Here is a 23178-nt window from a genome sequence, read left to right on the forward strand (position 1 = left end):
AAGCAATCATTTTCCCATGGAGTTCATAAAGTTAATACACTCCAAATCTCCAAAGAGCAGAAAAGAGACAGCTACACATCTACCTGTGGAAATCATCGGATGCAATTCATCATGCACAGATGCCACTTCAGAGAAGTTTGTTATTACAGTGTTTTATAGGAGAGAACAAATAAATTATTTTTAAATACTGCCTGTGTACACTTATCATGGTTGGCTGAACGAACAATGATTCCCTATCTCCCATCTTTTTATATGACAGTAACTCTGTTGGATCACTGACTAGAATTCTCACTTTCTATGGACTAAAATAAAATTGAAACCCAAATTAGCCTGACACAAAATCTGCTTGCTAGTCTTTCTGTACTGGCAATAGTCCCAATTTCTGGGACATGGAAGAACAAGTTCCACGTGTACTACTTAGGCTCTAGATATCAGTGGGAAGACAGGGAAAAGGAAATGAAATTGATATTGATTGGTGCTGTGTTTGGGGTTTATAGACCATATCCTATAAAATGCACATTAGGCTCAATCAGCCAAGGAACCAGCACTGTATCATCAGTAATCCCTGTGCATAGGAAGAAGATGAAATCTTTGCCCATGCTCTACAGAGCAAATCCCCAGAATGGAGATCCTGTCAGACCACAGGAAAAGCTGGGCTGTACTCTCCTAGCTTGTCCTACTTAAATTCCTTAGGGTTGGATTTGTAAGTGTACAAAGCTGTAGGTTACACTAACAGACCAGAGATGTGTCACTTAATTTATGCAAAAAGAAACTGAAATAAAATAAAAATTAGAAGCAGCATTTGGACAAAATGTGGCAATCAGAAATTCTGCCTCAGATGATTATAATAACAAAGAAATCCGAACTCACAGTATCTTTCAAAACAACACAAAGCAAGCTGCAATATCCTCAAATCTAGTAACAACCAACCTACAAAATCCTCAAGTTTGTGTACTTGAAAAGTATCCCCTTTAAAACATCAACTGTTACCAACTTCTAGACATTCTTCTCTGGAGAAAGCACTGAACAGATACTGGGTTTTGAGAAGAAGAAAATATCAAGTGCTTAGACTGCCACGCTTGAGGACATGCTCAATATTCTTAATATTGAACCCTATAACGGAAGCAGGGAAATATTTCAACTGAAAAATTTGAACTCTGAATTACCTGCATTTTCTCTGCAGGCCCCAAGTAATAATACAGTCCAGAGGTGCAAAATTATTAACTCCAACCCAATCGTGCCCATAGCCATTCCAAATTTGGATCCAAGTATCATAACCAGTTGTTTGGCTGGAAGCTTCCGAATTCATAAACATCAGTTTAGGACAAATTCAATGCTGGTGTCAGTGGATGCAACTTGGCAGAAGCCATCGGAATCACGAAAGATCTGCCAGGCTCTCAGAAGTTGGAAGCGATAGATGGTTGTGTGGCACGTGCTATGTGAACCTCGTTAGCACCAAAAGAACAAAGTTTGTGTTCCTCTTGTGGAGCATCCACTAATTTGTTTTGAATTATCAGATACAGAACCATAACAAAATCAAATTCCATAAAAGAATGTTTTGTAACAACTAGAAAAAGCAATAAACAGCGAAAAAGCTCAGGGAAAATGTCAGTTCATAGGAAGCCAAAGTATTCAAGCTGTAGTAGGGAGGCACAAATGAAATCCAAAGAGCAGAATGATGCTCGTCCACCAACCCCTATACACTTAACCCAAAGAGCAGTGGCTCAAACCCCTGCCCCAATGGGTCTGTGTAACAATTCCCAGACCCTCTCTGCGTTCCACTGCCTGAAAAGTTTCTGGAGCCCCATTTAGGCTTATTTCCACGGTAAACTAGGGGGTTCTGGAGTCATGTCCATGGCTCCTTATGTGGCCATAACAGACCAGAACGTGAACTCCAGGTTCTCCTAATTTCCAGTCTCCAGATTTCACCTGGCCATGACGACAGAACGGCCTTGCTGGGCTGTGCAACTTCCACTTCCCACATTTCCCTCAGTGCATTACAGAGCTGAGAAAAACGTGATTCCTTTGTCATTAACAAAAGGATTCTCAGGCTGGACTGCAGTGATACAATACATTTCAGACATTCTTCTCCTCTGAATTCATGCACATGGGACTACTAATGGAGTACTTTTGACACAGGGGATCTTTCCTGATCGTACACTTTGTGCTGCGGCGCTTCACCAGAAACACCAGTGGAAACATTAGATTTCTCTACCCATAGTTTTAGCTGTCACTTTGAACCATCTGGCAATCTCAGGCAGGTATGAAGGAAATTACAGGCCTCCAATAAATTTTCGGGACACTCTCTACTACTTAGAGTAGATAAAAAACACATTTTAAAAATATGATATAGACCCTTAAAATTTGAAAGCAATGTTATCACAACATACCCAGTAAGACAGGGAAAGAGGGAGGGCGCATTTTCGTACTGATGTGTACTTGGAAAGAATTATGCTTCCATCCTTCAGTCAGGATGGTACTACCTTGGGAATTCTGTGCTAAGAAAAAGGCCAGATGGGATGACATATTGGTCCAACAGCTCTTCGGGAGTAAGGGGGTTTGGGTTTGTTCCTATTAGAGTAGATTAATGGCATGAGAATGGCTCTGAGAACCATGGGAATTGTTGGCTGAAGAAAAGTTACTCAATCTTGAAAGCCAGCAAGCAGTGTGGGCTGCCAGCGAGCCAGTCCTTAGTGTCAGGCATTACACAAGTCACTTCTTTTGTAATTGGTTTAAGAATTTACAGTTTCTTACCCATGTTTGTCTGAAACATGATAAACATTGTTTTGTGTTTCCATAAAAAGTCTGTTGTGTTTCCTAACTCAACTGGAGAATTGCTTGGATAAAGTATGATGCCACACCCTTCAGTGAGATGGGCTTGATTGAATGATCAATACTTGTAATGCCAAATTTGCATTGCCCATTAATTAACCGAAAAACATCCTTTGGTGTCGAATTTAGGAGTTGTGGTAACACAGTCCCTCCTGTAGGAAGTTCTGTTCCACACAACATGGCAGATACTACCAGAAAAAAACTGGAGGGGGGAAGTCCGTGACCTGTAAGCAAATTACAGTGGGGCCCAGTGGGGATCATACAATAAAAGAGGGTGGAAGTTTGGAATGGCTCAAATATTTGGATGGGCGAGGAGGGGGACTGAAAGCCAGGAGTAATGTGAGATAGCAAATCTTGCCAAAATATTTATGTGTCTCTGACCTAGGCAGGTTAGATCTTCAGATGAGAATCTGTTTGCAACCAGGGGCAGCTAATAAAAAGTCAAATTTATGGCTTTCTCATCGTAAACGCTGCCCCAGATGTTCAACCACAAAGTACACAGGTTCACCACCTAACCAAACGCGAGGAAGAAGATCAATAAAACAACATCAGGGTATCCTTTTACTAGAAAAGGCAGAGTATTTGACTAAAGAGCAAACAGTATATGATATCTCAAGTGACTCCTTAAAGCTCTTGCCATAAAATTATTGAGGATGTTAATATGAGAATTGTAATATGAAGACCAAAGTCTACATTTTCTTACTCTTCTTCTTCGCAAGGGGAGAAACAGAGCAGGTCTTGAAACCTGGACAGGACTGGTACTGTTCCCAAAAGGTTATGAGAAGTTCACATAATAAGATAAACCCCCTAGAAAATGAAACCTAGAGTCATACTGTCCTTTCATTTGATCAGATGTACTTCCACACGGAATCTGATCCACGCTCCAGCAATAAGCCATTTGCTGAATTTCTGCCCAAAGAGTGACACTGGAATTGCTGTACCTGTGACCCCGGTGCTGTACACGGCACTCATTGCAACCCTTCACCTCTCACAGCTGATTTGGAGTCAGACATTGCTGTGTTACGGATAAATCTGACTAATCACTGTGCACCCTTCATATTCCAGAGCCAAGAGCATCCAGAGCTGTACCTGTTGAAATGCAAGATTTCCCTTGCTGTTTGTTAAGCCCCAACAGCCTCAGCCTGAGCTGCCAATGCCTGCTGTCAGGTGCAAATAAGATTTCTGCTATTATTCATAAACTTTAGGGCTCAATGCATGATTATGCTAATCCTCATGATAATACAGCAATAAACTTGCAACCAGTGAAGGGAGATGGGCCCTGCAAACAATGAAAGACTAGACTAGATTTGGGACTGTTTTGGTGTCCAAATGTTCAACATTTTTTAGTATTTGCCAACAGAGCTTTCTGTCTTTTACAGTGCTGAGGCTTAAGAGCCCTTCATTACATTTTACATAAAATTCAGCCTTCTCTGCTATGGCTTATTAGACACATTAGAGAATTTTTGCTATTGAATTTTTAGAGATCATGGATAATACACAGATTAAGCACATCTTGCCTCCAGTACACTTATAAGGACACCATATGCCTGGTTCTCCTAAACTGTTTTAGTGCCTTTAAGCTGACAACCTAATAAGAATGAAAGATGACTTCTTATTCCATGTGAGAGCCTTTAAGAGCATATCTATGGCAGAAACAGCTTTGGAAGCACATAAAAGTTGCAGATTTTGGTTGTGCTTTGCAAAGGAGACAAATAGAAGTACTTGCCATTGGCTGAAAAAGTTAGAAATAAACAGACTGAAAAGAATTAGAAGAGTTGTCTAAAGTTTCTCAAAGCCAAGTCAGAGGATCATATGATGTAGAAGGTTGAGCAAGGTGTGCAGGGAGGAATGGATTAATTATTTACCTAACTTTGATTTCTTGGTTTGACTCTCATGAACACAGTTAGCTGTTCTAATCAGCAATTTGCATCTCAGCTACTTTTCCCCATCTATACCCATTTAATCACCTATGCCCCCAAAAAGGGTTGTTATAGTTTCCCACTTAATGATGATTTTATTCATTGTTGATGATTTTATTCATTGTATCATGTTTTCACAGAAGATCAAAAAATCACATCATTCTTTGCCAACACTTCCTTTTACCCTATTTCTTCTTCTCCCCCTATTTCTGTTGGTACTAGAGGTAGATACAGTGCCAAAAGATAAGTTTTCCCAGATAAAAGAGGTTTTCTGGGATTTTGGTAGCAGATCTTTGCTTCTGGAGCAAAGTAATTTTATAATTATTATCTGTTTAAAAAAAATAAAGATGGGGCACAGGGGATTTTAAGAGGGCTGAAGCCTACAAAGAAGTTGAGATACAACCCTTGTGTCAAGGGTTATAGAGTAGGAACCCAGTAGTCCCCCACACTGGATTTACTTGTAACATGGTGTTTTCATTTAGTTACAGCTCCAGGCTCTTGTTTAACCACCACTGCTGTGCCTGACTTCAACAGCCCGTGTTTCTGGATCCAAGCTCAGTCTTCTTCCTTGAAGAACACTGTTCTTTATTATGTCACTTGTAACAAGTGAGCTGCTAGGCTAATGTAACAAATTTCACTTCCTTTCACATTCCATTTTTGCTGAAATGAAGTAGATGAGAAAAATACAGCAACTTCATCGGGAATAATCTTGTGCAGATGGAGGAAACCCAGATGCATTTAGTGGAGCAGCTCTTTGTCAGTCAAAGGAGTCCAAAGGGCAGATGTGTGTTTGTTAATCATTCAGGAAACCCTTGTGATTAGCAAGTCCTAGATCTCCAAGAGGCCAGCCAACTAAAAATGATGCACTGTGCTCCAGCACTCATAGTACTCCATTTGGGAGAATAGGAGGATTCCTTGGCCAGGAGTAAGAAAGAGCAATGTAAATAAGGTTATTATACATAAAAATCAGAGTGCATGCCCTGGAGGACGGGGAGATTTCAGTTCAATAAATCAGCCAGGAAGATCTGGCAAAGTTCATTGTCCAACTGGCTTAGAAATTTAACAAGAAGACCAAGGCAGCCATTTCTTCAAGAGGCTTGAGGAAAAAAAGAGGTACAGTCAAGCCAATGTATTAAAACACTATGAAAGGGAAGTGAAAGCCATTAGTAGAGAACTTGAAAGCAATACACTGTGGCCCCCAGAGAGTATCCCCCAACTTTAGCCAGTGTAAGAGTGGAGGAAAAGCAGAGGGTATCCAGTGAGAGGTAACATAAATAAAAGCATAAAGTCATGTGGAATAGAGAAGGAGTCCAGATTGTACTGAACTTCTGCACAGATGAAAATAAATGTCTCCATTTTTTATAATTCACATGGTACCCTATGTTGCCTTTAATCAACAGCAGAATTCTAAAACCTTTTTATTATTAAAAATTATTTGTATGACTGAGGGGACCCCAAATTGTTTCCTAAACAAATACGAATATGGAACTGCTGCCCCCAAATAGGGACAAATATATAACACTACAACAAAAACAATTAGGATGATCAATTATTTAGGCACATCATCTACATACTTGCTTTCAGTATTTCTTTGGACCTCGAAACAAAGCAGAAATATCAGAGGCTGAAGCACAGTTTTGAGGTGCCTTTGCTAACTCATGGGGAGCTACTTCTAAATATGAAGGACGATTTAGAAGACAGTACAAGATGCTTGTCTGGAAATTTATGTGGATTGAGACAAATTGATATTAAGGCATTCAAGAACAGAAGCCAATGGAGAATGACAAATATTTCAGACTGGACTAAAGGAGACACTGAGTTTCCTTGTTGAGAGATTATCCAAAGTTGTAGAAGGAAAAGAAGAGGAAATCAGAGGCACAAAAACTCATAGAAAAGGAGGTGGGAACTGGAGAGGATGTGCTTGTGCAATGTGCTGAGGGAATAAGTGGGAATGTGGAAGAAAAACTGGGAGAAGACAGAGGCAGGGCAGCCAGAGCAGATATGATCTCAAGCTGACAAGTACTTGGATGGGTCAAAGGGACTGAGCAGGGACACTGATCAGAGAGGCCACAAAGGCTGGATGGACCTTGAGTCCCACTGAGTTGTGAGGCAGCTGCAACAGCCACCAACAAGGGCTGGGCTCAAACAAGCACCACATTTAAGTTCTGAAACTCAGTGGAACAGAATGGGACCACGCAGCAAAACCATGTCCTTTTCTCACTGTTCCTAGGTGTAAGGACTGAGTACCCAACAGCTTTATGGTCCGTCTGTGAGAGAACACAGCAATTGAAATTATACATGAACAGGAGGACCCTGGTTTGCAAAAAAAAAAAAAAAAAAAAAGAAGTTAAAAAAAATCTTTGTACACAGTTTTGGAATTTTTTCAATCCAGCTAAACTCTGAGGCCTCGAAATAAACAGATAAACACACCACTGATTGTGCCATAGGAAAGTCCACGAGTATGCCGGCATTATTTTTTTTCTTCTGCCCCTTTCTACAGATCAGAACCTATTTACCACAGGTTGTATGGTCATGTTTGTCCTTCATGTCACAGCCTAAAATATTTGCTAAGGCTCTTATTCTGCCTCCTTCTAGAAATCATTGTAATATATCACTTGCAAAGCCAATAAGAGAACAGTAAAGACAAAAAGAAAAATGGGGAAGTTTCCTCCTCTCCAAAAATACTGCAGTGAGAATGATCTCACCGTAGCATGTTCCTGCAGCTTATTGTAGCGCTGCATCTGAGGGATTGAAGCTGTTCTGTAGGTCCAATCCACCAGAATTTGCAGTCTTAGCCATCCACTGCATCAAATCCATCCACATATGAAAAGCTCAGAAAGATGCTACAGCATTTTGTAATTAGTAATACTAATGTACTCTCACTATGCACACTCACTATCCCGGATGATTATATATTCAGAACATTATTTTCTTGGTTTGATTCTTCAGGACAAGCAAGATTAAAGTATCACTGTCCAGTATGTTCCACTGTTCTGTAGCTCTAATCTTCCTACCTCTGTTATGGTGACCTAAGAGTTAATGAACAAAGAGCAGGGAGATAAAGAAATTCAAATTGTGTTGTTTTCTACTCATTGAGGAAACAACACAAAATTCTAGTTCCACATCAAACACCTTACCCCACAGTAGGTCCAAGGGCAGCTCTGCCTCTTCTTGCTCACTCACTTAAACATTTAGGTCTTTATTATTTCAGGCAAAGGCTACATTAATAGTACATGTTTAAGAAAGAAACTCCCATCAGATAAGTTTTATCTGCCAAGGCAGTGTGTTTTTTTTAATATTCTTCAGCATACAAAAGAAATATTAGATTTCCATGAATTCATTGTTATATTCTTACTAACAACTGTGGTGGACAGCAAGTAATAACAGAGACAGGCCAGCACAACAGTAAAATATGTGGACACATCAATTTAAATAAACCAGCACTTGGTTATTATTGCTGGTTTTGAGGAGCAGTCCTGCCAGCTGTCACAAAATGCATAAACAGTTCATAATCTGTAATAGTTCCTCGGACAGCTGCGAGACCATAAGGAACCAACTTTTATTCCTCAAATGAAACATGTTACTTAGATCTAAAATGGACAGATATTTCAGAAAACATATACCAAAAATCCAGAGAAAAATCAAAATTTTTTTAAAAGAGTTTTGGGTTTCCAACCAGATAAAAGTCAATTTAAAATGCTTATTGTCACTCACTTTCCAGAACCTCCCCAGTTTTCCGTCTCCTCATAACTATATTATGCAGCAAATGAAGGCCCCTAAGAGTCAAGGAATGAAAAAAAAAAAAAAAACAAACACAGGAAAATCGTAGAAATATTCAGACTATGAAACGTAGCTGCTCAGAGTTGGTGTTTTCCTTTGCAAGAGCTTGTGCAAACATTCTGTTCAATGTCACATCTGTGGGAGTTTGCATCCCCCACATCTCATTTTCAAAAACAAGCTCACACAAACCCTTGTTCTCATAATAAACATCCCCAGCCACATCTCACTTAAATTTTCCATGGTGGTGACTTTAATAAAAGCTGGATTTAGCACCATTATTTGAACAAGAATTGTTAAACAGTTTCTTATAAAGAATCCTTTCTTTTTCATCTGCACCAAGAGAGGCACAGATTGGGTGTCTTACAATACTTTGCATGACAATGGAAAAATCAGGTATCTTCTAAAACCAGGTAACTTGAAGATCAGCTTAGTGATTCCAGTATAAAAAACCCATCCTTTTGGAAGATTAAAAAAAAGCAATGTTTGCACCAACACCTTCTATGTGTACTATCAAATGGAACAGTTATGTAAAATACAACACAATGTTCAGGAATATTTTGTTTCCGTGAACAAACTCTAGTTTCTGGACAATGCACATCAAAACACCTTTATCTGCAATGTCCACCCACTGGCAGTGCCACACTTGACAATATTCCTTAGAGCAGTAGATGTTCTTCAAATACTTGGATGAAGCTAAAGTTTACAGATGCAAATAATTAGAACTGTACTGAAGCTTTTTCACTTGTTAACAACATTCCATCACACTTGTGATTCAACCATAGTAATCAATGACCAAAGTAACCTCAGAACTACGAGTAGTTTGCTCTTCCAAAATCATCCTTAATGCAGTGCAGGGGAAAAAAGAAATATTACAAGTTTTCTTGCACTATAATGAAATTGAAATAGAAGAGCTTACTTATGAAAGTCTGCACATCACAGAAAAGCCTTTCATGCCAAGCATCACTTGTGCTCAAGTTTGAACACTGCGTTCTCTCTGAAGCTAAAGTTCCTGCTTTTCCACCCTTTTAAGGACAGTAGAAACCTTTATATTGGGTTTCTGTCAGCAGAGAAGCTGTAATGGAGCTCTGTCATGCTTCCTTGCTGAAGTTTGCACAGCCTTAGGCTGATCTGGAAGGCCGTCTGGAAATCACCACTGATTAATTAGTTGTGAGCCTGTGATGTGAAGGGGGCAGATGGAAGAACACAGGACTTCATCGCTCCCCGCCTTGCAAGAGTTATCAGCCCAATACCTGACCCACGTCAAGGTCCCAGGCTCTTTCCAGGAACATTTAGAAAGATTCAGATAAGTTTCCAAAGTAATTGCCTTTCCTCAGCTGCTTTTCCCCCTAGCTCTGTTCACTGGAATTAGCAGTTGTTATCAGTGCCTAAGAACCACGAGGGAAGGGAGCTGACAACAGTGTTTTCAGCAGAAGTCCTGCCTTGCAATCCACAGAACTTAGGAAAACTACCTTGGTTTTACATTTATCACTCCTAGATGTATTCCCAAATGTGGTATTATAAATCTAAATTTTGTCTAATAGCGAAAAAGCATTTGATTATCATCCTGGCTCCTGTATTTATACTGGCATACATCACACACACATATATTTACTGGCCATGACTTTCTGGCCAAGATATGGAAGCTCTTTACCAATATCCTGGTGTTATAAGCATCACAAATAATAGGAAGCAGTTTTAGATTGAGGAGGAGAGGAAACCACTCACCCTCTCTACATACACTCCAAGGGGGAAGGACAAGATGAAATAAGTATAATTATTCATATGTAAAAAGAAAATTGTTCTGTCCTTCTCTCCTTACTATTGTCAGCTACTTCAAAATCAAGACAGACAAGCTAAGAGGTATCTGCTTTGATGAACAGCCTTTTCTGTGCAAACAGTATCATGGCATAACATCTTCAATTTAAGTCTCACTTCTTTCTAATTTATCACTTATGAAATGTGTATGCATGAGCATCACTGAAAACTGCACTTTCACAGATTTTCCAAGAAAACTGGTCATAATGACTTATGATTAACTTAAGATCAACAACATCAAATGCTGATAAGAGAGGGATGAAGAATTATAGCACATTTACAATTAACTTTGAGACAGAATTTAAAAAAATTTTAAAAATTCTTCAATAAACATGTTTTCAAATACTTCATTGCACTTGGATTAAAATGATATTTTGGTGCAGATTAAAATATAAGGTTCAGTATCTGTTCATCAAATCCTTTTCCTGTCTTTACTTACAAGGCCCTGTTTTGAAGCACCAAACTCCCAAGTAAGGACACAAAAAAAGCTATCTGATATCCACTCCAAAAAAAATCCTACATTCCACACTGAAATCTGAAGAGAGTCAACCTCTGCCTATTTTACCCTGTCATGTTTGCTGATACCAGCTGTGCCATTTTCAACTTGTCAAACAGCCCAATGAACAGCTCTTTTAAACTAGGTTTTAAATATCCCAGGAGCAGTCCAAAGGAAGATAAAATCACTATGTAGAGTTAGCAAAGCCTTTCCAGCTCATCATTATTTTCCAAGTGGGTAAGTCTAAAGATTTTTTTTTCACAGTAGGGTAAACAGACTCAAATCTGAATTCATACATTAAAGTACTTAAGCTCGTGACTTGTCCATTACAAGGTGAGTTCAAGGTTGCTGAGATTGGCTAACAGTAATATACTGTATGCAAAACCTTGTTTACTTCTTCCTCCTTTTCTTCTTTCCTCTTCTTCCTTCTCTAAACCCCTTCAGTGCCCATGGCTTGACACCCTGAACTCCACAGGGTTATGCTGCTTTTGATTTGTGAGGAGAGTTACAATAGTTAATTACAGAGCATGGTCTTCTGTGCCTCAAACGTTTTGCATTTATAGGCTCTTGATATAGTCCAGAGCAAGAGGCTAACCCATATTTAATTTGTCCAACACGTTTCTGGTTAAAGTTCCATCAAATGGGTGACTGGAATCCCTCCGATTCAGCTGGAAAAGTCACTTTGAAGGAGGCGTTTATTAGCAACATTCGCCTCAGTCCCAACAGGAGGCCCTGAGGGCCTGGGGAAAATCAGTGGTTGCTTATAACAGTCAGACCCGGCCGTTCCCCGCGGGATGAAGTGTCAATAATAGGTTAGATATTATGATTCGGGATTGATTTTACAGCGGGTGTAAAATTAAAGCAAACGAGGCCGTTCCTTCGGGCAGCGCTTTGGAATGCCCCGCGGCGCGGCCCCCGCGGCCCCGGCCCGGCGGGAGGCGGCAGCGGGGCTCGCCCCGCATCCAGCTGCTCCGGGGCCCTCCGCGCCATTCCAGCCACAGCCTGGAGCTCGTTCCTCCAGCCGCACGGGAGAAGGCACAGGAAAAGGCACTGTGCTTTCTTCCATCGCTGTGTTGGCTGGGGCAATTTTGGCGAGTGTTTATTCCTCGCTGTAACGCCGAACGTTTATTTCTCTTGACTCGTAAATGGAAGCAGAAGTCCCTTTTGTTCGAGACAACCGTTATTATCCTGCCCTGGTTATTTCATTGTCTCTAGAAAATTTAATGGATATTGCTCTCAAAAGCATTGATGTTCAAATGCTTCGTGAAACTTAAGCTCCTCATTGACAAACACCTCCAAAATTAAGTTTAATCTTGAAATGCTATAGGCACTTTGGAGCTGAAGTCTCAGTGAATCCCTAAGACAACTCCTTTCTGAAAACAGACTAGTTCATAAATCACTGAACACTGTCAAAAAAAAAAGCTATATTTTTGCATTTTTCCCTGTTGTAATCAGGTAGAAATTCACTAGTCCAACTGGACTTATTCCCAGTAATATCGAGACTAAGTTTCATCAACCCTACATAAAACCTTGTGTATGTAAAACTTATTTTTGATCCCTTTGGATGGCATCCCTTCCTTCTGTCGTGTCATCTGCAAACTTGCTGAGGGTGCACGCGATCCCACAGTCTGTGTCACTGGTAAGGAAGTGTTTCAGTAGGTGTTAACAGGACACCAGTTACTGATGGGTTCTGTGAGCACCACTTCCTAGGGCAACATTCCTGATGTTTGGCAGCTCTGCGCCAGCCCATCACCCAGCTCTGTCCTGAGCTTTTACAAAGGAGCTGGTTGGATTCAACCAAGAGCAGAGGAAAAGCAGAGCACTCTCTTCATGCGTATTTGGAAGTCCCAGGGATAAGAATGCCAATACCCAGTCTGCCATCCAGCGCTATTCCACAGACCTTGATGTGGCCTTTCTTCTCACACTGTGCTTGTGGAAGGAAAAAGTGTGTCCTATACTTTCTCTGCTTGTGAGTTACTAACTAATTGTTAAATCTTTGTGGCAAACGTGTTCTCATTCAGTAGCAGGGACTGTTCTCAGTCTGTTGCCACTTTATATACATTTCATATTTATCCTCATCCTCTTCTCTAAGCTGCCATGGCACTGTGAATCTCAGAGCTGGGGGGAACTTAGAAAATTTTCTGCCCTGTCAGGATTAGACAAACATCGAGAAAACAGCACTGGTGCAAATACACACCAGACTTCAGTGTCACAGTGAGAGCTGGAAGTAAAACATGGCTAGTTTCACAATCATGATACAAGTATCCTTCTCCTACCACACAGAGGAAGCAAAAAACCACATCCCCACTTGCTCCCTCCCTCCCCACTATCAGTGCATGTCCTCTACATTAAAGAAGCAGCCCTCATGGGACCAGGATTTGATTTACATCATCACATAACCAATACATTACACAGTTACTGGAGATGAGTTTTGCCATGTCCTTGGTGCAGCGCTCTCTGATGAAGTGTGCACAACACACACATCTGCTCCATTCATCCCTGGAAACGCTGTGAGAGCCATATGGTGGGGGCTGATGGAAAAAGGAGACCGGGGAAATCCTCTGGTTCTGATAATAGCCAGTGCCAAGTAGGAAAATGGAATTGAAAATGTGGGATGTTACACGGGGCCAAACACAGCACGAGACTCATTCCTAATGTGCCGCATGAAATGCTGGGCTTCAGGAGGTGAAGCTTCTGACAGTCACATGACATTTCTAGAAAAATAACTTATCAATACAACCCATGACAGTGTGAAGCTGTTTAAGTTTCCATGTCTCCTTTTTAAAAAAATGTAGCAATTTAAACAGATCTGCCCACTCTTATGAGAAGAAGCTGCTAGGTTTCTACCTGGGATTAGGCTGTCTGACTAACAAATCCTTGAAAATACATTTTATTTTCATAGCTATCCCTGAAGTACAGCTTTGTAGCCAACTCTACACTTAAGTATATCTCAATGTGATATGAAGAATTTTTCAAGTAAGCTACTAATCTAGCTAGTTATGCTGAAATAGTTTGGAGTATTTTGGCTGAAGGAGATAAACCAGTAATAACTTTCAATTATGTAAAAGTAGTGTATTCTCAAAACTGGTACTTTAGATTATTACTGCCAAGAATCAGGAACAGCTTTTCAAGTTTTGAGTTTGATGTCAAATATATTCTTATTTTATTTTTATTTTTCTAAATAGGAGCAGGTAGCAGTGCTGGGTTCTGGTATTAATTACATATGGAAACAGAAAACCTGAAGTAAACCTGGTAGCATTTTAAGAATCCAGCTATTGTGAATTCATCTGGAATTCATTGGGCTACCCCTGGCCACAATAAATTTATGCTGTATTAGCAGTAACATCATATGTACACTAAGAGGTGTTCTACTGAGATCAGTATTATTTAATTGACTCAAAGGATTACTTTAAGATCAGTTTGCTTCTAACTGTATTTTTAACATAGTTTTTTCCTGAAGCACAGCTTCCCACAAGACAAAAAGATGACAGGAGAAGAAAAACATGCATAAGAAAATACACTACATGGGACATTTTAGGAAAGCTACAATAAGCATTAGAATCACACATCTACCTCCCATGTAACATATAATGTGTTTATTTATAGTTTTCTCTGTGGGAATCAAAACACTCAACTCACCAAAAGTGAACATATGCAGATCGAAGAGAGGTAAAAAAGTAAAAAAGACATATCTTACTTGAAGTGAAACAGCAGTGCAAACAATCTGTTTGTAAAGAAGTACTGAACAGTCTCATCTGCACACTTCTGCTTTGTCAGGCATGCTAAATAAAAACACAAATAAACATGCAGAAAAGACTTCACTGGGACCAGCAGCACAACTGGGATATGGTAAGCAATGGAAAAACAAGAGCTTGGATTGGAACTTTCCAACCTTGGGTGGGTAAAGAAAGATGTTCTTAGCTGTTAGCAATGTCTTGTCAGCTGCACCAGAAGACCCACGTGACTGGTGTTCCCCCTTTGCAGCTTAGGTCCTGTTCACACATGAGTTTATATTTCCTTCCTGAGTTGGTTGGATGGTCAGATATCAAGGTTCAGATCCACTTAATATAATTAACCTGCACTTCTAAGACCGATGAGAAAAATAGAAAACCAGGTCTTCCTGAGTGTACTGGTTCAGTGCTGCTGAACAAAGCATAAAAAGTAAAAATAAAGAACTGGTAAGCTCGCTGCTTGGCACATTTTCATGCCAACCTCAGTAATGCCCTGAGTCAATGCTGTGCCAAAGCACCACTAAAATGCAACCACAGACAAGGAAATGTGTCTAAAAGGAGGCCTTGTCTCCTGACCAGCCACCAGCCAACTAACTGTGTGGGTACACAATTAAAAGCATATGACAGAATTTTGTTGAAAAAATCTTGCAATTCCAACTCATATTTCTGTCTACTCTCTTCCCCTACAGATCCTGAAGGAAATAAGGTGTCGCTGTTTTCCCTGTGCTTTGAAAATAGACTGGATTTCTTCATGTTTTTCCTCTAAAGAAAGAAACAACTGCAGGGAAGTGGAAAAAAAAAAATCAAACAGAAGAGATAAATAGAGGATACCTGGTTTGGACAATCCTGCTTTTCTCAGATAGTATATTCCACCTAAGGACAGCAAGCCTCAGAAACCATCAACATTCCTTACGTCAAACAGCTGCACTTTCTTATCCTCTTATTTCAGATTATCATCCTCCCTGATTGTATCAATCACCCCTAGAAACAGCTCTTAGCAGAGTTCAGGGCTGTGATCATAAAATAAATAGTCTAAAGACTTAAGTCAGAATTTAGAAAAGCTGCTCTCTTAGGAAGCAGGAGTTACACACTCATGTATCATGTATATATTCAGGACTGAGCCATCCCTCACAACAACTTTAAAGCTCTGCCAGACCCCTTCAAACATTTTTATCAAAACAGTAGAGGTCAAAAAGATGTTACATTTCTACAGTTTTCATGAACAGGGAGAAACCTTACTAATGTCCACGTGGGAAATGGTGTGTCTCAGTCTTTGGTAGATGTCAGATAATTCACACAGGGGTTGTTAGGAATGTCCTGAAGGCAGACAAAGGTTGAAGGAGGTTTGTAGCTTAGCAGGCCTCACTGAATCCATTTCCAAGCCATTCCCTTTGTCCTGTGGATTTTCTAGAATCCATTTTCACAGGTTTTGCTTGTCTTTCCTTTTCTCTGTTCATACTATCTGGCAGCACCTCCAAGAATGCAGTTCTTAATACTTCAGTATCACCTCTTTGACAGTGACTTTAATTTAAATCATCATAAAAGTATGAACCTCCTGTGAGGAAAGGCTGAGAGAGCTGGGACTGTTCAGCCTAGAGATCTCCATCCTTGGAGATATTCAAAAGCCACCTGGCCGTGGTCCTGGGAAATCTGCTCTAGATGATCCTGTTTGAGTTAAGGGGGTTGGGCAAGATAACCTCCAGATGTCCCTTCCAACCTCAGCCATTCTGTGGTTCTCTATCTCCTTCAAAGTGCTGGAAATAACGTGTTATGAATAAGCAGATGTTGAATTATATGTGTAACCTTTTCCCTTCTATTACCTGGAAAAGGCATCACAGAAAAAGGAAACCAAATCCACCAGAGCAAGTGTCTGTATATATACATACATACACATACACACATATTTATATACATAGAAAACCTTGCTTGAGATAGAATAATGCAAAAGCATGTAACACAGTAAATACAAAAGAGGAATATTTAAAACTTGATTTACTTGTGACAATTTCACTTCCACACACCATGTAAATTTACACCTTTCCGATTTCCTTACATTATTCAGAACTTTGTTTTCCATTTTCCTCAGATATGGACAGATTTTGATAATATATAAAATCTGCCAGCAAGCTGCTGCCAGTTTTAGTATATACATGATTTAGAGCTGGTTTAAGTTTAATTGACATTTTGCTTATTTAAAACACAAAAACTGGCCACTGAGGAAAAAGCACTCACTTTTAACAGGATCGTGGAAATATTAGCAACAGCAGTCCACAAATCACTAAAAATGATCTTTAGATTCCCAGGGAATGAACAGTCAGTGTGTCAGACAGAATGGAGGTTTGATGGTGAAGGAATGTGTTTTTCTGGGAACAATTATTTTGCTTCACAAAAATGAGTCCAGTTGTAAAGGGCGACCCTATTCCAACATAAGCCTGGTTTCTAGTGTTCCAGTTAATAATACAGTGAGCCAAATATAAGAAAATTCAGCCAAATACAAGAAAATTCATTCTCAGGCATATAAGTAACGGCACCTTCACCAAATAAAAAGACTGACCCCACGAAATCTCACCTTAGTACTCGTAAAGATACTGATAATTTCATGCTACAAATCTCAAGAGGAAATAAGGGAGACATGCAGTTCTAATGTCCTTCTCCTCCATTCAAAGACTGAGAAAAGGGCTAAAACCAGAAAAAGAAAGATAGAAAAGGGTCACGACAGGGTTGAGTACGGACTGAGACTGCCTGTTTTAGGAAACAAGAGTGACTTCACACAACAGAAAGACTCTGTAGAAAGAAAAACTGAGGTAGCACTACACAGGCCAGTGTTCTGTGGTTGTTATTAACTAATGCTGACTAGTGAATGAAAATTGGTCCATGAGCCCTTTGCAAATTAGAACTAAATCAAGGTTTCCAAAATGCTTTGAAAATCGTATCAAGAATTGAATTGTGAAGGTGAAAAGGGTGTCACTGCTGTCTCAGAAGGCCTGCAAAGGTGAGCACTCTCATCTGCACACAAACACAAGTTACTCCCTTGTAACAGCTCACAAACACGCTGCTCTGTATCTAGTAAAGTAGCTACAGCTGCTTTTTGTGAGCCTTTAACACTCAAAGTCTGCTAAATCGTTCTTAATCACAATTCATCATCTCAAGAGATGGGGTCCTTTAGTATCTGAATTCTTTGTCCCAAAATCCTTTGCAGCCAGTAGTTTCCCATTTAGATTTGTCAATTCTATTTTAAAGTCAGTAATTTTCCAGTTCTAGTTGTGCTCAGCAGCTGTAAAATTCAGTGTATACCAACTACACTTACCAGACCAGAGGTGGCTGATGAGCATTGCCCAGACCAATGCCACAACCTTTTACAAACCTATGTTATCTACAGGACTTTGACTCACCCCCCCCTTTATATTGGTAAATATAATGCATAATCTGCAAAGGTGATGTGTAAAAACCTGTAGGTTATAATTTCCCACCAATATTGTTTTATGGGTTTTTTACATTGTTTACAATGAAAATGTCACATAAACAAATGTGACTACCATTAAGAAGAAATATTAAAAGAGGTTCTCTGTCAGGAGTTTAATTCAGAGAAGGAGATTCCAGTAAGTTTAAATTTTACCAGTACTGAAAGGCTTACACAAAGTGAAATTATATAGAAAATAAAGTACTTGAAACACAAAATAATTTGGCAGCTGGACTGTGGTTCTGGACTCTCTTTGCCAGGTCTGACCATTAAAACTCAACCTCTTCCTTTTATCTGCTGCCTTCTTATGGATTTTCAATTCCCTTCTGTTCTGTGGCACAGGTTTAATAGATGGGATAAGGAATGTTGCCCAGCCAAACTAGCTTAAAACTTGATGACAAGAACATTTCCCTGGACATGAGAGATGAGCTACAGATACACAATGTACCCAGGCTTGCAGGACATGCAAGAGTGACCTGAACCTTCAGGTAAGAGTCTACTCTTGCTCTACCTGTCCACTAACTGTCAGATTACAGCCGAGGACAACCTTGAGCAACAATGTCATGTTTTCACTCAAATCAGATCTCAAGTAAAGGAGACTGTAAGGAACACACCAAACTGCTGCTCACATTACCAACCCATCTGGTTTCCATTTTTACTCTCCCAGCAATGTCACATCAGGAGGTTTGGATGAGGCCATCCATTGTGGGGGACACAGGTAACTAGTGTGGATTTTTCAAATATTGTTCCACTCTAGTTTTTCTCCGCGAAAATTTCGACAGTGCTGACTAACAGAGCAAGCAGTGAATAGCATAGTGAGTCCTGCTGGGTTCATTATGACTTAAAAAATGAAGCAATTTTGTTCAAATTGTACTAACAAATCCTTTCTTGTTTTTCTAGCTACTTTGCAAATGGTCCCATTGTCCGGCCTTAAGTGATTCTTTTAAGGGCAACAATTATTTTTGTTTTAAATATTTCTAATGATGATAATGTGCTTTTCAAAAAATATTTACCTCTTCAGTCATCACAATTCTTAGGCATTGTGTGAGCTTTATTTTATTCCTTGCAACACAATTAACTGAACAAGCCCACCATGGCTGTACATCAGAAGTGATACGATTAGAAAGCAACCACAAAACAACAATTCTCATCCAACATGTTCCAATCACACAACAGGATCCTATCAAAATCCCTTATCAAGGGTTATTTACCATCCTACCCATCTTGTGGACCCTTCTGCTCCTGAGCTTCTGATGACCCACTAAGTCTCTGCTGATAAATCTGTTTTAGTGTTCTCTAGAAGGCCCATTTTGAATGTAAAGCTAAACTGCAGTATACAGGCTTAGCAAATCTAAGCTACCTGAGAACTCCCTTTTCCATTAACCTATTAATACAAAAACTTCAGCTCTGACAGGAGCTAAAATGAACTGGATCAACATCCATCTTCCAAGCTACCAAATTACAAGTTGGAAGATTAAGTAGTAAAGGGGATTTAAGCTGTAAACAGGTGGATTCTGTGGGTTCCACGTTACCTGTTACCACTGTAACACAACATCATCCTGCACTAAGGAGTTCTCTAGGCACAGAAAGCTCATTCGGGTTTTGTTCTTCCCAACTCTGAAAAAGGATTCCTACCTTCACTTGAAATGTTTAAGAATAACAGTTCACCCGTCAAAATGTCTTTACTGCAACCACAGGTAAATGCCAAAACTGGGCATCAAGTATTTCCTTCATCCTGGAACAACGTTTTTCAAACTAGCAAAAGGAATGCATCTAAAACTTGTCCACAGTACCTAACGGCAAAACAAACTCGCCGTGCTTCAAGCCAAAACCGAAAGGGTGCAGATAATGCGTGGGCCTGGTGCCATCTCCTGGTAGTTTAGAGGCAAAGCCATCACAAATCTTTTTTTCCTATGCATCCTTTAGAAAAATGTCACATGTTCGGGGAAAGAAAAAAAACCAAACCCAAACAACAAGTAAAAGATATCACCTAATGTTCTACAGAAGGAGCTTTCAAAAGTCTGAACATCCACAAAGTGTTATTTCATTGTACAAGGTGGCCACTGTCTGGACTTTGAGGTTAAATGGTGTTCTTACATCGGCCTAAGTAAAGAAACATCAATTTTTTTTCATCTGACAGAATAAGTATCCAGCCAAGTTAGCCTAATTTCAAAATACATTCAGTACCATTGATAATACTTAAAATGAAAAATAACTGTAAAAATTTCTACATGGTGTTCAAAACCAAAATCAGGAAGTCCCTTTGAGAAGTCTACTCATCATATTAGTTGTTAGAGTGCAGCTCATTGGCCCCTACTGATTCCTTTTAATATCAACTTCTTTTCAGGAAAAAACTCAAGAACATCTTTCCCAATTGCACCACTTTTTCATTACCTTTGATGAAGGAACACAGTGTTGCTGTTTGTAATAAAATGCCATGGTTTATGTTTTAAAAAGTAGCACTAGCCAACCTGAAAATAAATGTTCTAGTGATTTCGACAGCTGATACAAAGTACTTGTACTTATCCTGCAAATGTTAATGTTACAAAGACTGTTGAAAACAAACTTGACCAGCAACAACAAAAAAACAAGAAACGAGCTTGGTAATAAAATGTCCGTCAAAAAGTAGAGTATTTTACGTTAAATCTAGAGTTAATTTCAGATAACAATTAATCACCAAGGAGTTCTGAATGAGAGCTGTAAAGAAGCTCACACACAGCAAGGTGATTTAGAGATAGGAAATTGATTTAAAGACTTGGAAGTTTTAAAAATAACTCTTACATAAAGGAGAGGTGATGGTACTTGGTTCCACTGGTGGCCTTCCCTACATCCAGAAATTACTCCAAATTGCTTGAGGTCTACCAGAAAAGATGGAACTGGTTTTACTGAGGCTTAATATGACAATTTGTTAATACCATATGAGGGCTTTTGTAGCTAAGAGAATTTCCACTTCATAGACCCTTTTGTTGAGCTGGAAGGAGAGACCTGTCCACATCATCCTGAAGGTTAAAAATAAATTAATAATGGCAATGAACTCTACAAGTGAGTTATGTCTTCTAGTTTGCTGAATGACTATGGGAATGTGACCTGGGTTACCTTAAAAAAAAAAAAAATAAAAAAAAATGAAGGCATACCAGTGATTTGGATTGTCCTAGGTTCACTGACAATTGCCATGGGGAAGCAATCACTAAATGTTACAGAAAAGCCAAGCTAAAAAGGGAACATTTCCTTTCACAGAAACAGAATCAAAAACACTCTGTTGTAACAACAAGCTGTAATTGAGAAACAGAACAATGACTGAAGAGTTGTAAGAGACTTAAATGAAATACAACTGGGATTTCACATTCCTTATGAAAATTAGGGTTTTAGCATGAGACAATTAAAGCAAGGATAGCCAGCTCCCGGTGTGCCAGAACATATAACTCAGCCCGTCATCGTTGTTCCTGAGAGCCCCTCGGAGCTGGTCAGGAAGCAGCTGTCAGCCACACAAATCACCAACCTACAGTCTCCCTGCTGCTCTCCTTGCAGGAGCCCCATAACCTTCCTCCTGTCGTGTGGCTGGACATTCCCTAAACACAAACTCCAGGCACCACCATCACATGGAGTGTGCCTGGTCAGTAAGATGACAGGAGGACTTGTGTGCATGTCCCCATCACACCTGACTGTGCTACGGTCAAGTGACAACTGCAGTTTGGTTGCACATGGTCCCTGGGTGCTGCCTCTGTTGGGAGGCATTGGATTCACCTGGCAGAGAAGCTGAGTGACACCAGAGCCTGTAACTGAGAAACATAGAGGAGACAACTGGAGAACGTGAAGGGAAAAGCAGCAAACGCTCACTGTCAAGACAACTAAACCGTCACACAAGCGAACTTTCGGTGGGGGGACGGACGGGAACATCTTGATGGCATGGGCAAGAAAAGGGATGGAGAACATTCCACTAGAAGAAATGCAAAGGTTAAGAAAAAGAAAGACAGTACTTCATGGACTTAAAAGACTGAATTTATAAAAACTAATGAATTGGCCAAGGAAATATAATTTTTTAAAAGATTAGGAGTTTAGGAGAAGTACTGAAAATATACAGTGCTTACCAATGAGATTACATTGCAGCACATAGAAGAAATGTAAAGAAAACTAGCCATGCACTGCAAAAGGGAATTTATTTCCCTAAAGAGACAGAAAAAATAAAATTTAGAAGTGCAAAGGTGTTGGGTTTTTTTTGGGGGGGAGAGGGGAGCACATGAGAGCAGAAACCAGCGCTAACCACAGTACTGAACTGGGGACAGAGAAGTGATTCAAAACTCCGAAATACTGTGTGCCAGGGGTAGGAAGGTTAGGATTTGAACAGAGGTACTGAGGATCACCACCACCTCTCAGTACCTGCCAGGTGAATCTTGGGAGAAGTAATGAAGATGCAATTAAGTCTGCTGTTGATAAGCACATGCACCTGGTCATACCCACAACACACCTGCAAGCCACTCAAACTGAAACACAGGGAAATCAACTTGGTGAACCAAGAACCACCTGGATTTCTTTCTTCCATTTGGTTTTAACAGTAAAACAGCTAGAGCAAAAATATGTGAAGTATTAATCAAAAGCTCTACTATTCTTGCCTGGCCTCATGTAACATGGCTTTCAAGCTCTTTTATTTATCACAAAAATGAGCAGCTCTCCAAAAACCTCAGAGGAAGCAAAATGGATGAAAAGCCAAGTGGAGAGAAAAAAAAAAAAAAAAAAAAAAAGAGGGTTGAGACCATTTTGGATACATGAATAAGAGCAGAAGAGTACATAAGATTTGAAGCAAAACAGATGATATTCACAGCTATCTAACTTCTAAAAGCTGAGCTTTGGATGAAAAATTCTTCCATTTCCCCAGCTTTGAAACACACCACTCTTACTCAGAAATATTTTATTCAGAAGACTTATGTATAACACAATCACTAGTGATCAAGACCCAGAATAAAGTTCTCTTGGTTAAATTAAATTATTCAGACCCTTTCAGAACTTCAACACATGACTTCAGGACTATACCATTTGTTTTAATCACAGCAGCATGAACCTTGAAGCAAACCATATTTCCTCTTGGAGCAAAAGTTGGAGCCAAGAAAAAGCCTCAGCTCTTGAAAAAAAACCTGTTTTATTACAACA

General features: G+C 39.7%; 1 long non-coding RNA gene across 11 annotated transcripts in view; it reads right to left on the reverse strand.

Annotated features, from left to right (window-relative positions):
• LOC116785764 overlaps positions 1-23178 on the reverse strand; it is a 65644-nt gene that overhangs the window by 41573 nt on the left and 893 nt on the right. The window lies entirely within an intron of this gene.

This window comes from Chiroxiphia lanceolata, chromosome 4 (assembly GCF_009829145.1).
Source record: "Chiroxiphia lanceolata isolate bChiLan1 chromosome 4, bChiLan1.pri, whole genome shotgun sequence".
NCBI classification, from domain to species: domain Eukaryota; kingdom Metazoa; phylum Chordata; class Aves; order Passeriformes; family Pipridae; genus Chiroxiphia; species Chiroxiphia lanceolata.